At 55.9% G+C, this 12,100-nt stretch overlaps 1 long non-coding RNA gene across 1 annotated transcript; it reads right to left on the bottom strand.

Annotated features, from left to right (window-relative positions):
- Positions 1 to 7,984: 7,984 nt before the first annotated feature.
- On the bottom strand, positions 7,985 to 11,825 carry LOC144676338 (uncharacterized). Its single transcript, XR_013575310.1, has 3 exons — positions 11,675 to 11,825; positions 9,855 to 9,947; positions 7,985 to 8,069 (listed from the first exon to the last, which is right to left on the bottom strand). It is a non-coding gene; the product is annotated as an uncharacterized LOC144676338 (long non-coding RNA).
- Positions 11,826 to 12,100: the final 275 nt, after the last annotated feature.

The raw sequence follows: 12,100 nt of genomic DNA on the forward strand, positions 1-12,100 counted from the left end.
GTAAGAGTGGGACCAACATCCTGAGAAAACTCAGTCCCCCCCTCCGGATATTTTGGGGCTGGCTAGAGGGGCAGGAGGGGGCTGGGGTGGGCTGGGGTGGGGTGGGATGGGTGGGGTGGGTGGGGTGGGGTGGGGTGGGGAGCGGGTAATCCTTTCACCCGACCTTGCCTCGACTCAGTCAGCTTCCGAGTCTCGGAGAGAAACAACAGCCAGAGTTTAACAGAGGAAATTTTATTTGTTGGAATGAACCTGTACATAGCTATAGAGACATATATATATCCATCTATCTCACTACCTCTGTCTCAGTCCAAGTAATTCGGAGGGAAAATGGCACATTGAAACTTATTGCAAGGGTCATGGAATATATCAGTGTCCCACTGGGAATACCGCGCACAGTTTCGGTCTCCCTATCCCCCTGGGAATACCGCGCACGGTTCCGGTCTCCCTATCCCACTGGGAATACCGCGCACGGTTCCGGTCTCCCTATCCCACTGGGAATACCGCGCACGGTTCCGGTCTCCCTATCCCACTCGGAATACCGCGCACGGTTCCGGTCTCCCTATCCCACTCGGAATACCGCGCACGGTTCCGGTCTCCCTATCCCACTGGGAATACCGCGCACGGTTCCGGTCTCCCTATCCCACTGGGAATACCGCGCACGGTTCCGGTCTCCCTATCCCACTCGGAATACCGCGCACGGTTCCGGTCTCCGTATCCCACTCGGAATACCGCGCACGGTTCCGGTCTCCCTATCCCACTGGGAATACCGCGCACGGCTCCGGTCTCCGTATCCCACTTGGAATACCGCGCACAGTTCCGGTCTCCCTATCCCACTTGGAATACCGTGCACAGTTCCAGTCTCTATATCCCACTTGGAATACCGCGCAAAGTTCCAGTCTCCCTATCCCACTGGGAATACCGCGCACGGTTCCGGTCTCCCTATCCCACTCAGAATACCGTGCACAGTTCCGGTCTCCCTATCCCACTCGGAATACTGTGCACTGTTCCGGTCTCCGTATCCCACCTGGAATACCGTGCGCAGTTCCGGTCTCCGTATCCCACTGGGAATACCGTGCACAGTTCCGGTCTCCGTATCCCACTCGGAATACCGTGCACAGTTCCGGTCTCCGTATCCCACTGGGAATACCGTGCACAGTTCCGGTCTCCGTATCCCACTTGGAATACTGTGCACAGTTCCGGTCTCCCTATCCCACTCGGAATACCGTGCACAGTTCCGGTCTCCGTATCCCACTGGGAATACCGTGCACAGTTCCGGTCTCTATATCCCACTTGGAACACCGTGCACAGTTCCGGTCTCCGTATCCCACTCGGAATACCGTGCACAGTTCCGGTCTCCGTATTATAAAAAGGATATGGAGACACTGGAGAAGGTGTGAGAAAGATTGACGAGGATGATCCCAGATCGGAGAGGTTATAACTATCGGGAAAGGTTGAACCGGCCGGGGCTCTTTACTCTGGGAAAGAGGAGGCTGAGGGGGGGCGGTGACCCGATCGAGCTCTTTAAAATGACGGAGGGGGTTTCGATAGGGTCGACGTAGAGAAGATGTTTCCACTTGTGGGGGACGGAGAGAGACCAGAACTAGGAGGGGGGGCCATCGATATAAGACAGTCCCTAATAAATCCGATCGGGGGGAGGGGGGAATTCAGGAGAAAGGTCTTTACCCGGAGAGCGGGGAGAATGTGGAACTCGATCCCACAGGGAGGGGGTGGAGGTGAATCGTGTCGATGTGTTTAAGGAGCCGGATAAACACACGAGGGGGGGAAAGGGATAGAAGGATATGGGGGATAGAGGGGGGGGAGATGGAGTAGGGAGGGTGGGAGGAGGCTGGCGTGGGGGGGGCAGGAAACACCTGCACGGAGCAGAGGGGCCGAATGGCCTGTACCTGGGGCTGTCAAATACTTGGGAACACAATCTGGGGGGGTGGGGGACATCCCATAATCCAAGGCCTGGGGTCCCGTCCTCTGGAGTGAGTTGGAGGGTGCCCATTGTACCCCCCCCCATTCCAGCTCCTTCCACTGACCCCATGAGTCCAGGGGTGAGACGGGAGGGGGGCCTTGAGAGAGAAGGAAGTTGCGGGGGGGGGGGGGGGGGGGCAGGGGGGGGGTGGGGAGGAGGAGGAGGTGGGGGGGAGGGAAACCGAGGGTTATTCACGTTTCCCCCCCAGACGAGGGTCGCCTCGAGAGTCACGGCCACCGGGGAGCTGCGGGCTGGGTGGCCGGGGTCAGCGGGTGAGCGGGCGAGGCCCAGGCTTCGCGGCGCGCTAGGCCGGGAGCGTGGGAGGGACGCTTCTCTGCGGGGGAGGGGGTGGGGGGGAGCTCCTCCCCCTTTTCCTTCCGGGATCCACCCCGGGGGTCCCCAGGGATTGGGGTATCGGGGGTGGCTGGGGGCGGGGGTGGTGGGTAGCGATGTCAGGAAGCCCTACTTCACACAAAGGGTGGGTGGAAGTTGCCGGCAAGAAAGAGACCAAAAGCCAAAGCTTTTCGCCTTGGACTCATCCGGGCCTGGTTGGCCATCGTAGAGGGGAACAACAATTCACACCGCTCGGGAAGAGAGTGCCAACGGGTTGGCAGGTGGACTCCGGCTGGGGAGGGGTGGGGGGCGTTTCCATGGAAAATGCAGTTAGGGAGCTAAGCTTGTGTTCAAGACTCAGACCCAGGCAGGTCGACTCTGACGGGGTACAGCATAGCCCTGAGGAATGAACCAGGGAATGGCTGTCCCCTCCATTTTTGTTTAGTTGGAAAAGGCGCATTGCGTGGACATGCTCCTTCTGTCTGCGAAGGTCAGGGTGACTAGATACGTGGCTTCTAGCCCGTGTAAGTAAGCCGCACTGTGACAATCTTAAACGGGTTGTCAGTGTAAATCTTAGCGCAATCAGGGTTGTTTAGTAAGTGCTGCCTAATCATTTCCAATGTCAGCATCACGCGCAGTTGCGTTCAGTTTTAACTATGTTTGAATCCTCAGCCGCGCGTTAGGGTCTCCTGGCACACCTTAGCGGGCTCCGCCCTGCGCTCAAATTCACCTCCGAAGTGGCGGTGGGGGTGGGGGGGGGGACAGTCAAATGAACTCCCCTTCCTTTGACGTACTAGTTGAGAAAACTGCTGGGGAATTTCCCTACCCACGGTCCACCACAAGCCGACCTTCACTGGCCAGACAGCACTTACTAAACAACCCGGATTGCGCTAAGAATTGCACTCACAGAACAGACCAATTTAAGGTTAACAGTCAGGCTGGCAGTGTGGCTCACCTACACGTGCCAGAAGACACATATATTCACACACGGGGGCCCTGCCCTTTGCAGGCAGGAGGAGCACGTCCGCGCAATGCGCCTTTCTCAGCTAAACGAAAGATTGGGGGACAGCCATTCCCTGGCTCATTCCCCACGGTGGTGCCTTGACCAATCAGAGCCGACCTGCCTGGTTTGAATTTGAACGAGAGCTTGGCAGTTAACAGTTCCCCGGTGCATTCTCCATGGAAACGCCTCTACCAATCAGGGTCCTCGCTTGCCAATCGGTCAGAGTTCTCCTCTCGGGCAGTGTAAATCGTTGTTTCCTTCACTGTTGGTAATCTTGCGATTTGTCCTGATGAGTCCAAGACAAAAAGATTTGACAGTGTGTCTTTTTTTTTAAGAAATAACTGTCGTGGGTGGGTGGGGGCACAATTGGAAATTTCAAACTGGAGATTGATAAATTTTGGTTGGGTAAGGCGGGGATGAAGGGTTTACAGAGCCGAGGCGGGTAGATGGAGTCAAGATCCACGTGAGCCGCGATCTGACCGAGAGGCAGGAGAGGCCCGAGGGGCTGAATGGCCTCCTCCCCTTCCCGCATTCCTCCGCGCAGCTTCGTAATCTCGCTCAGGGCGTGTAGGCGGGCGGGTCATCTGCAAGGAAAAACAGAGACGGAGACGCGCGTTAACCCGACTCACACTACATCGCAAAGTCTCAACGCGTACAGACTCTCGTCTGGGGGGGTGGGGTGGTGGGGGAGGAGGGGAGAGGGGGTGTTTGTGAGGGTGTGGGGTGGGACTTGCCACCCCTCTCAGGAACATGGGTACATAAAATGAGGGCTCAATTCTGTGATATCTTTGCAGGGCAGATAAGGGACTGGGTGCAGAACACTGGGATTTAAGTAATCGACTGAGACTAGTTTATTCTGGTTTGACCATATATACATACACAAAAGGCCACAGGAGGGGGGTATTTTAATTTTATTCACTCTTGGGGAAATGGGTGTCGCTGGCCGGGTCCAGCATTTATTGCCCATCCCTAATTGCCCCCTTGAGAAGGTGGGGGGTGAGCCGCCTTCTTGAGCCGCTGCAGTTCCTGTGTGGTGTAGGTACACCCACCATGCTGTTAGGGAGGGAGTTCCAGCGACAGCGAAGGAACGGCCGATATATTTCCAAGTCGGGATGGTGAGTGGCTCAGAGGGGAACCTGCAAGTGGTGGTGTTCCCCATGCGTCTGCTGCCCTTGTCCTTCTAGGAGGTAGAGGTGGTGGGTTTGGGCGGCACTGTCGAAGGAGCCTTGGCGAGTTGCTGCAGTGCATCTTGTAGATGGTACACACACTGCTGCCCCTGTGCGTTGGGGGTGGAGGGAGTGAATGTTTGTGGATGGGGTGCCGATCGAGCGGGGGGGCTGCTTTGTCCTGGACGGTGTCGAGCTTCTTGAGTGTTGTGGGAGCTGCACTCATCCAGGCAAGTGGGGAGTATTCCATCACACTCCTGACTTGTGCCTTGTAGATGGTGGACAGGCTTTGGGGGAGTCAGGAGGTGAGTTACTCTCCGCAGGATTCCCAGCCTCTGACCTGCTCTTGTAGCCACAGTATTTATGTGGCTGGGTCCAGTTCAGTTTCTGGTCAATGGTAACCCCCCAGGTTGTTGATAGTGGGGGATTCAGTGATGGTAATGCCATTGAACGTCAAGGGGCGATGGTTAGATTCTCTCTTGTTGGAGATGGTCATTGCCTGGCACTTGTGTGGCGCGAATGTTACTTGCCACTTGTCAGCCCCGAACCTGGATATTGTCCAGGTCTTGCTGCATTTGGACATGGGCTGCTTCAGTATCTGAGGAGTCGTGAATGGTGCTGAACATTGTGCGATCATCAGCGAACATCCCCACTTCTGACCTTATGATGGGAGGGAAGGTCATCGATGAAGCAGCTGAAGATATTACACTCCGAATATGACACTCATTCCCCTTTAATGAAAAAGTTGCACAAAAGTTCAAATTCCACGCAACTCCCAGGCATTCCCGGTTTTCCAATGACTTACAAATCCAACTTCACCACCAGCCTCCTGTCTCTAAAGGCAACTCCCTTCCTGACCCGTTGATTGAGAAACCTGGGATGGACCTTGAGCCATTTTGGGCTGAGTTCAAGGAGACGATTCCTCCCAACAACGACTGAGTTTGATCCATAGAAGCATAGCAAATAGGGGCAGGAGGGGGCCATTTGGCCCTTCGAGTCTGCTCCGCCATTCAATATGATGATGGCTGGTCCTCCATCTCGACGCCATATACTCCCGCTCTCTCTCCCATGCCCCGTGATGCCTTTACAGTCTAGAATTATCCATTCCCTTCTTAAATATATTCAGTGACTTGGACAAAAAGTCTGAAGGTTCATGACCCTCCGGAGTGAAGAACTCTCTCCCCATCTCAGTCCTAAATGCCCATTATCCTGAGACTGTGTCCCCTGGTCTTAAACCACCCCCCCAGCCAAGGGAAAACACCCTTCTTGCATCTACCCTGTCACGTCCTGTAAGAATGCCGTCCACTTCAACGAGATCACCTCTCATTCTTCGAAACCCTCGGGAACACAGTCCCGGTCTCCTCACTGGACAATCCCACCATCCCCAGGAATCAGTCTGGTGATCCCTCTGTTGCGCTCCCTCCTAGGCGAGTACATCCCTGCTTAGGTAAGGAGACCAAAACTGTGCACAGTACTCCAGGTGCGGTCTCACCAAGGCTCCATACAACTGCAGCAAGACATCTTCACTCCTGTCCTCAAATTCCCTCGCGATACACATTCACCTCCCCAATCGCTTGCTACTTTCAGTTGTACAGGGCGTTGGTGAGACCACATCTGGAGTACAGTGTACAGTGTTGGTCTCCTTATTTAAGGGAGGATGTCAATGCGTTGGAAGCCGTTCAGAGAAGGTTTACCGGACTAATACCTGGAACGGACGGGTTGTCTTATGAGGGAAGGTTGGACAGACTAGCTGGAGTTTAGAAGAGTGAGAGGCAACTTGATTGAGACCTCCAAGATCCTGAGGGGGTCTTGGACAGGGTGGACGTGGAGAGAATGTTTCCTCTTGTGGGAGACTCTAGAACGAGGGGGGTCACTGTTGACAAATAAGGGGGTCGCCCATTGAAGACGGAGACGAGGAGAAATGTTTTCTCTCCGAGGGTCGAGAGTCTTTGGAACTCTCTCCCTCCAAAGGCGTTGGGAGCAGAGCCTTTGAATATTTTTAATGGATTCTTGATTAACAAGGGGGGGGTTGAAAGGTTATCGGGGGGGGGTGGGCGGGAATGTGGGGTCGAGGTGGCAATCAGATCGGCCACGATCTTATTGAATGGGGGGGGTAGCAGGCTCGAGGGGCCGAGTGGCCTCCTCCTGTTCCTATGTTCCTAGCGAGGACGTGGGGGGTGGTGGGGGGTGCTGGGGGTGGGAGGGAGGGGCTGGTGGGGGGGAGCGAAAAACACCTTCTAGCCTCTCCCGATAGAAAGGCTGACTCGCGGCTCCGCTCTCCCACTCACCCCACAACACCGGTGGACGGAGGTCAGTCCCCAGTCCCCGGCTTCCCTTGATGCTTCACGGGAACGTGTCGGGGAGCGAGGAAGATGGCGGGGAACCCTCCACAGCCCCATTCCCGTTAGCGGGCAGAGCGGGGCAGCGAAGGCATGCAACACCAGGAGCTCACCGCACCCAGCAGGAGGCTAGTTTATTCCGGTTTGACTACATATACACACCGACGCTGATAATATTGCACAGATGAAACATGGCGTCCACAGCTACGCACGCAGGGCGTCCCAAAGCACTTGGCGGGCAACAGAGGGCTAACTTTTCAAAATGTGCTCAGCGCCGAAATGTAACAAATGCCAACTTGCGCACAGCAAGATCCCACAAAAAGCCACAGTGATAATCACCCTGATCTCCAGTTTTTTTGTGGCGTTGGTTGAAGGATTAATGTTTGGCCCAGGACGCAAGGGTGAACTGCTCCTCCCCGCCCCCCATTCCCACCCCCCCACGCTGACCCTTCGTCCAATAGTAGCCTGAGGATGGTTTATGTCCAAGCGAGAGGGCACATAGAGGCCTGGGGTGAAATAGTCCATCTGTAAAATGGCCCTAGTGACAGTGCGGTGCTCCCTCAGCACTGACCCTCCGACAGTGCAGTGCTCCCTCAGCACTGACCCTCCGACAGTGTGGCGCTCCCTCAGCGCTGACCCTCCGACAGTGCGGCGCTCCCTCAGCACTGACCCAGCGACAGTGCGGCGCTCCATCAGCGCTGACCCTCCGACAGTGCGGCGCTCCCTCAGCACTGACCCTCCGACAGTGCGGCACTCCCTCAGCACTGACCCTCCGACAGTGAGGCGCTCCCTCAGCACTGACCCTCCGACAGTGCGGCACTCCCTCAGCACTGACCCTCCGACAGTGCGGCGCTCTCTCAGCACTGACCCTCCGACAGTGCGGCGCTCCCTCAGTACTGACCCTCCGACAGTGCGGCGCTCCCTCAGCACTGACCCTCCGACAGTGCGGCGCTCCCTCAGTACTGACCGTCTGACAGTGCGGCGCTCCCTCAGCACTGACCCTGCGACAGTGCGGCGCTCCCTCAGCGCTGACCCTCCGACAGTGCGGCGCTCCCTCAGTACTGACTGTCTGACAGTGCGGTGCTCCCTCAGCGCTGACCCTCCGACAGTGCGGCGCTCCCTCAGTACTGACTGTCTGACAGTGCGGCGCTCCCTCAGCACTTACCTGTCAAGATTGGCTGGGAGTTGCACTTTGGGTACAGGAGGTAAACGTTATAGAGGAACGCGGTGATGGCTGTGAGTCCGAATAGCTGTAATGGAGAGCAATAAAGGAGTGAGAAAATGCGATATAACAGCTGATAACTCTCAGTTTCCCAGTCACTTTGACCTCAGCATGTTCCCAAGCGTCTCATACACTGGCATGTTTTATCCAAAGTCATGTCATTGTTTATGTGTAGGGGAAGCGACAATTAATATATGAACAGCAAGATCCCACAATCACCTGATGTGATATTGACACAGCCCGCAAGTACTTATAGTGATGTTGATCGAGGGAGAAATATTGGCCTGAGGACCCTGCGCTGATCTCCTCACAGATTGTTACCTGCCCCCTGTGTGTTTGATAAGGAGAGTGCAGAGGGAGCTTTACTCTGTATCTAACCCCGTACTGTACCTGTCCTGGGAGTGTTTGATGGGGACGGTGTAGAGGGAGCTTTACTCTGTATCTAACCCCGTGCTGTACCTGTCCTGGGAGTGTTTGATGGGGATGGTGTAGAGGGAGCTTTACTCTGTATCTAACCCCGTGCTGTACCTGTCCTGGGAGTGTTTGATGGGGACGGTGTAGAGGGAGCTTTACTCTGTATCTAACCCCGTGCTGTACCTGTCCTGGGAGTGTTTGATGGGGACGGTGTAGAGGGAGCTTTACTCTGTATCTAACCCCGTGCTGTACCTGCCCAGGGAGTGTTTGAAGGGGACAGTGTAGAGGGAGCTTTACTCTGTATCTAACCCCGTGCTGTACCTGTCCTGGGAGTGTTTGATGGGGACAGTGTAGAGGGAGCTTTACTCTGTATCTAACCCCGTGCTGTACCTGTCCTGGGAGTGTTTGATGGGGACAGTGTAGAGGGAGCTTTAAGCTGCATGTAACCCCGTGCTGTACCTGTCCCTAATTGCCCCCTTGAGAAGGTGGTGGGTGAGCCGCCTTCTTGAGCCGCTGCAGTCCCCGTGTGGTGTAGGTACACCCACCGTGCTGTTAGGGAGGGAGTTCCAGGGTTTTAACCCAGTGAAGGAACGGCCGATATATTTCCAAGTCGAGATGGTGAGGGGCTCGGAGGGGGAACTTGCAGGTGGTGGTGTTCCCCATGTGTCTGCTGCCCTTGTCCTTCTAGGTGGTAGAGGTGGTGGGTTTGGGCGGCGCTGTCGAAGGAGCCTTGGCGAGTTGCTGCAGTGCATCTTGTAGATGGTACACACACTGCTGCCCCTGTGCGTCGGTGGTGGAGGGAGTGAATGTTTGTGGATGGGGTGCCCATCGAGCGGGGGCTGCTTTGTCCTGGACGGTGTCGAGCTTCTTGAGTGTTGTGGGAGCTGCACTCATCCAGGCAAGTGGGGAGTGTCACATCACACTCCTGACTTGTGCCTTGTAGATGGTGGACAGGCTTTGGGGAGTCAGGAGGTGAGTTACTCTCCGCAGGATTCCCAGCCTCTGACCTGCTCTTGTAGCCACAGTATTTATCTGGCTGGGTCCAGTTCAGTTTCTGGTCAATGGTAACCCCCAGGATGTTGATAGTGGGGGATTCAGTGATGGTAATGCCATTGAACGTCAAGGGGTGATGGTTAGATTCTCTCTTGTTGGAGATGGTCATTGCCTGGCACTTGTGTGGCGCGAATGTTACTTGCCACTTGTCAGCCCAAGCCTGGATATTGTCCAGGTCTTGCTGCATTTGGACTTGGACTGCTTCAGTATCTGAGCTAGGACCAAAACCAGAATTACACTGACTCCAGTCTATCCAGCGCTCCTTTTCCTTCGGAAGAAAGGGAGGCCATTCAGCCCCTTGAGGCCCCTGCTACTCTGAGAAAGAAATGAAATACAAACGACTCACCCCTCCAAGGACATTCCCAACATGCCTCCGAGATAGGTTGATCACTGAGATGACCAGCAGGATAACGGCCGCACTCACACACCGGAAAATATCCTGTCAGGAGAGGATAACACAGTCCCCATCAAACACTCCCAGGACAGGTACAGCACGGGGTTAGATACAGAGTAAAGCTCCCTCTACACCGTCCCCATCAAACACTCCCAGGACAGGTACAGCATGGGGTTAGATACAGAGTAAAGCTCCCTCTACACCGTCCCCATCAAACACTCCCAGGACAGGTACAGCACGGGGTTAGATACAGAGTAAAGCTCCCTCTGCACTGTCCCCATCAAACACTCCCAGGACAGGTACAGCACGGGGTTAGATACAGAGTAAATCTCCCTCTACACCGTCCCCATCAAACACTCCCAGGACAGGTACAGCACGGGGTTAGATACAGAGTAAAGCTCCCTCTACACCGTCCCCATCAAACACTCCCAGGACAGGTACAGCACGGGGTTAGATACAGAGTAAAGCTCCCTCTACACCGTCCCCATCAAACACTCCCAGGACAGGTACAGCACGGGGTTAGATACAGAGTAAAGCTCCCTCTACACCGTCCCCATCAAACACTCCCAGGACAGGTACAGCACGGGGTTAGATACAGAGTAAAGCTCCCTCTACACCGTCACCATCAAACACTCCCAGGACAGGTACAGCACGGGGTTAGATACAGAGTAAAGCTCCCTCTACACTGTCACCATCAAACACTCCCAGGACAGGTACAGCACGGTGTTAGATACAGAGTAAATCTCCCTCTACACCGTCCCCATCAAACACTCCCAGGACAGGTACAGCACGGGGTTAGATACAGAGTAAAGCTCCCTCTACACCGTCCCCATCAAACACTCCCAGGACAGGTACAGCACGGGGTTAGATACAGAGTAAAGCTCCCTCTACACCGTCCCCATCAAACACTCCCAGGACAGGTACAGCACGGGGTTAGATACAGAGTAAAGCTCCCTCTACACCGTCCCCATCAAACACTCCCAGGACAGGTACAGCACGGGGTTAGATACAGAGTAAAGCTCCCTCTACACCATCCCCATCAAACACTCCCAGGACAGGTACAGCACGGGGTTAGATACAGAGTAAAGCTCCCTCTACACCGTCCCCATCAAACACTCCCAGGACAGGTACAGCACGGGGTTAGACACAGAGTAAAACTCCCTCTACACCGTCCCCATCAAACACTCCCAGGACAGGTACAGCACGGTGTTAGATACAGAGTAAATCTCCCTCTACACCGTCCCCATCAAACACTCCCAGGACAGGTACAGCACGGGGTTAGATACCTCCTCCAGCCCCCTACCACCCTCCCTTCGCTGTGCCGGACGATGGTGCTAGTTCGGAGCAGGAGAGGGCCACTCGCCCATCTCGAGACTGCTCCCCCAATTCGGTGAGGCCGTGGCTGACTTTGACCGTGACCCTCCGCCGAACCCCGATCACCTTTGCCCCCTCGCACGCAAGCCTCCCCCTCTCTTCAGGGCCCCCCATTCAGGACACGGCCTCACCAAGACCCCCCGGACGTCAACGATATTTCTCTGCCCCCTTTGTCCTTTGATCGTCTCGCGATGGAGGCCAACACACCCCCCACCAATTGGTGGTCAACGTTATCTCCCCCTCTCCCCGCAACACTCCCCCCCCACTGCTGCCCTCCGCCAACCGTTGAGGCAAGGCCCTCTCGCCGGACAGTACCGCCCACCCCCCCACCCCAACCAAACCACCTCTCCCGCACCCCCCAACCCCCCGAGATTCCCGCCCCATGAGTCTCGCCCTACCGTCCAGCTCCAGTTGAGGGCGCTGACCGTCCGGTCGTAGCCGTTCATGTAGACCCAGTAGAAGATTCCGGCGAAGATCAGCTCGATCAGGGGGCAGGCCACGTACCCGGTGTAGTAGGAGCACAGGGAGCAGACGGCGACACTGAGGCAGAGGAGCTGGAGGAAGCAGAGGGAAGACCCACAGGCCCGGGGTCAGAGGTCAAGCTCCCTTGGCGTCAATACGCGGACAACGCGGCCCTGCCTTTACATCGCGCCCTTACCTCAGTAAAACAACCCCCCACCCCCACCCCCCCAACCCCAGGGCACTTCATGGGAGGGTAAATCCGACAGGGTCTGACCCCGAGCCGCAGGCGGAGATATTAGGGTCGGGTGACCAAAAGCTCGGTCAAAGAGGGCATTTGTTAAGGAGTAGGGAGAGAGAGAGGG

This window comes from Cetorhinus maximus, unplaced genomic scaffold (genome assembly GCF_964194155.1).
Source record: "Cetorhinus maximus unplaced genomic scaffold, sCetMax3.hap1.1 HAP1_SCAFFOLD_1519, whole genome shotgun sequence".
NCBI classification, from domain to species: domain Eukaryota; kingdom Metazoa; phylum Chordata; class Chondrichthyes; order Lamniformes; family Cetorhinidae; genus Cetorhinus; species Cetorhinus maximus.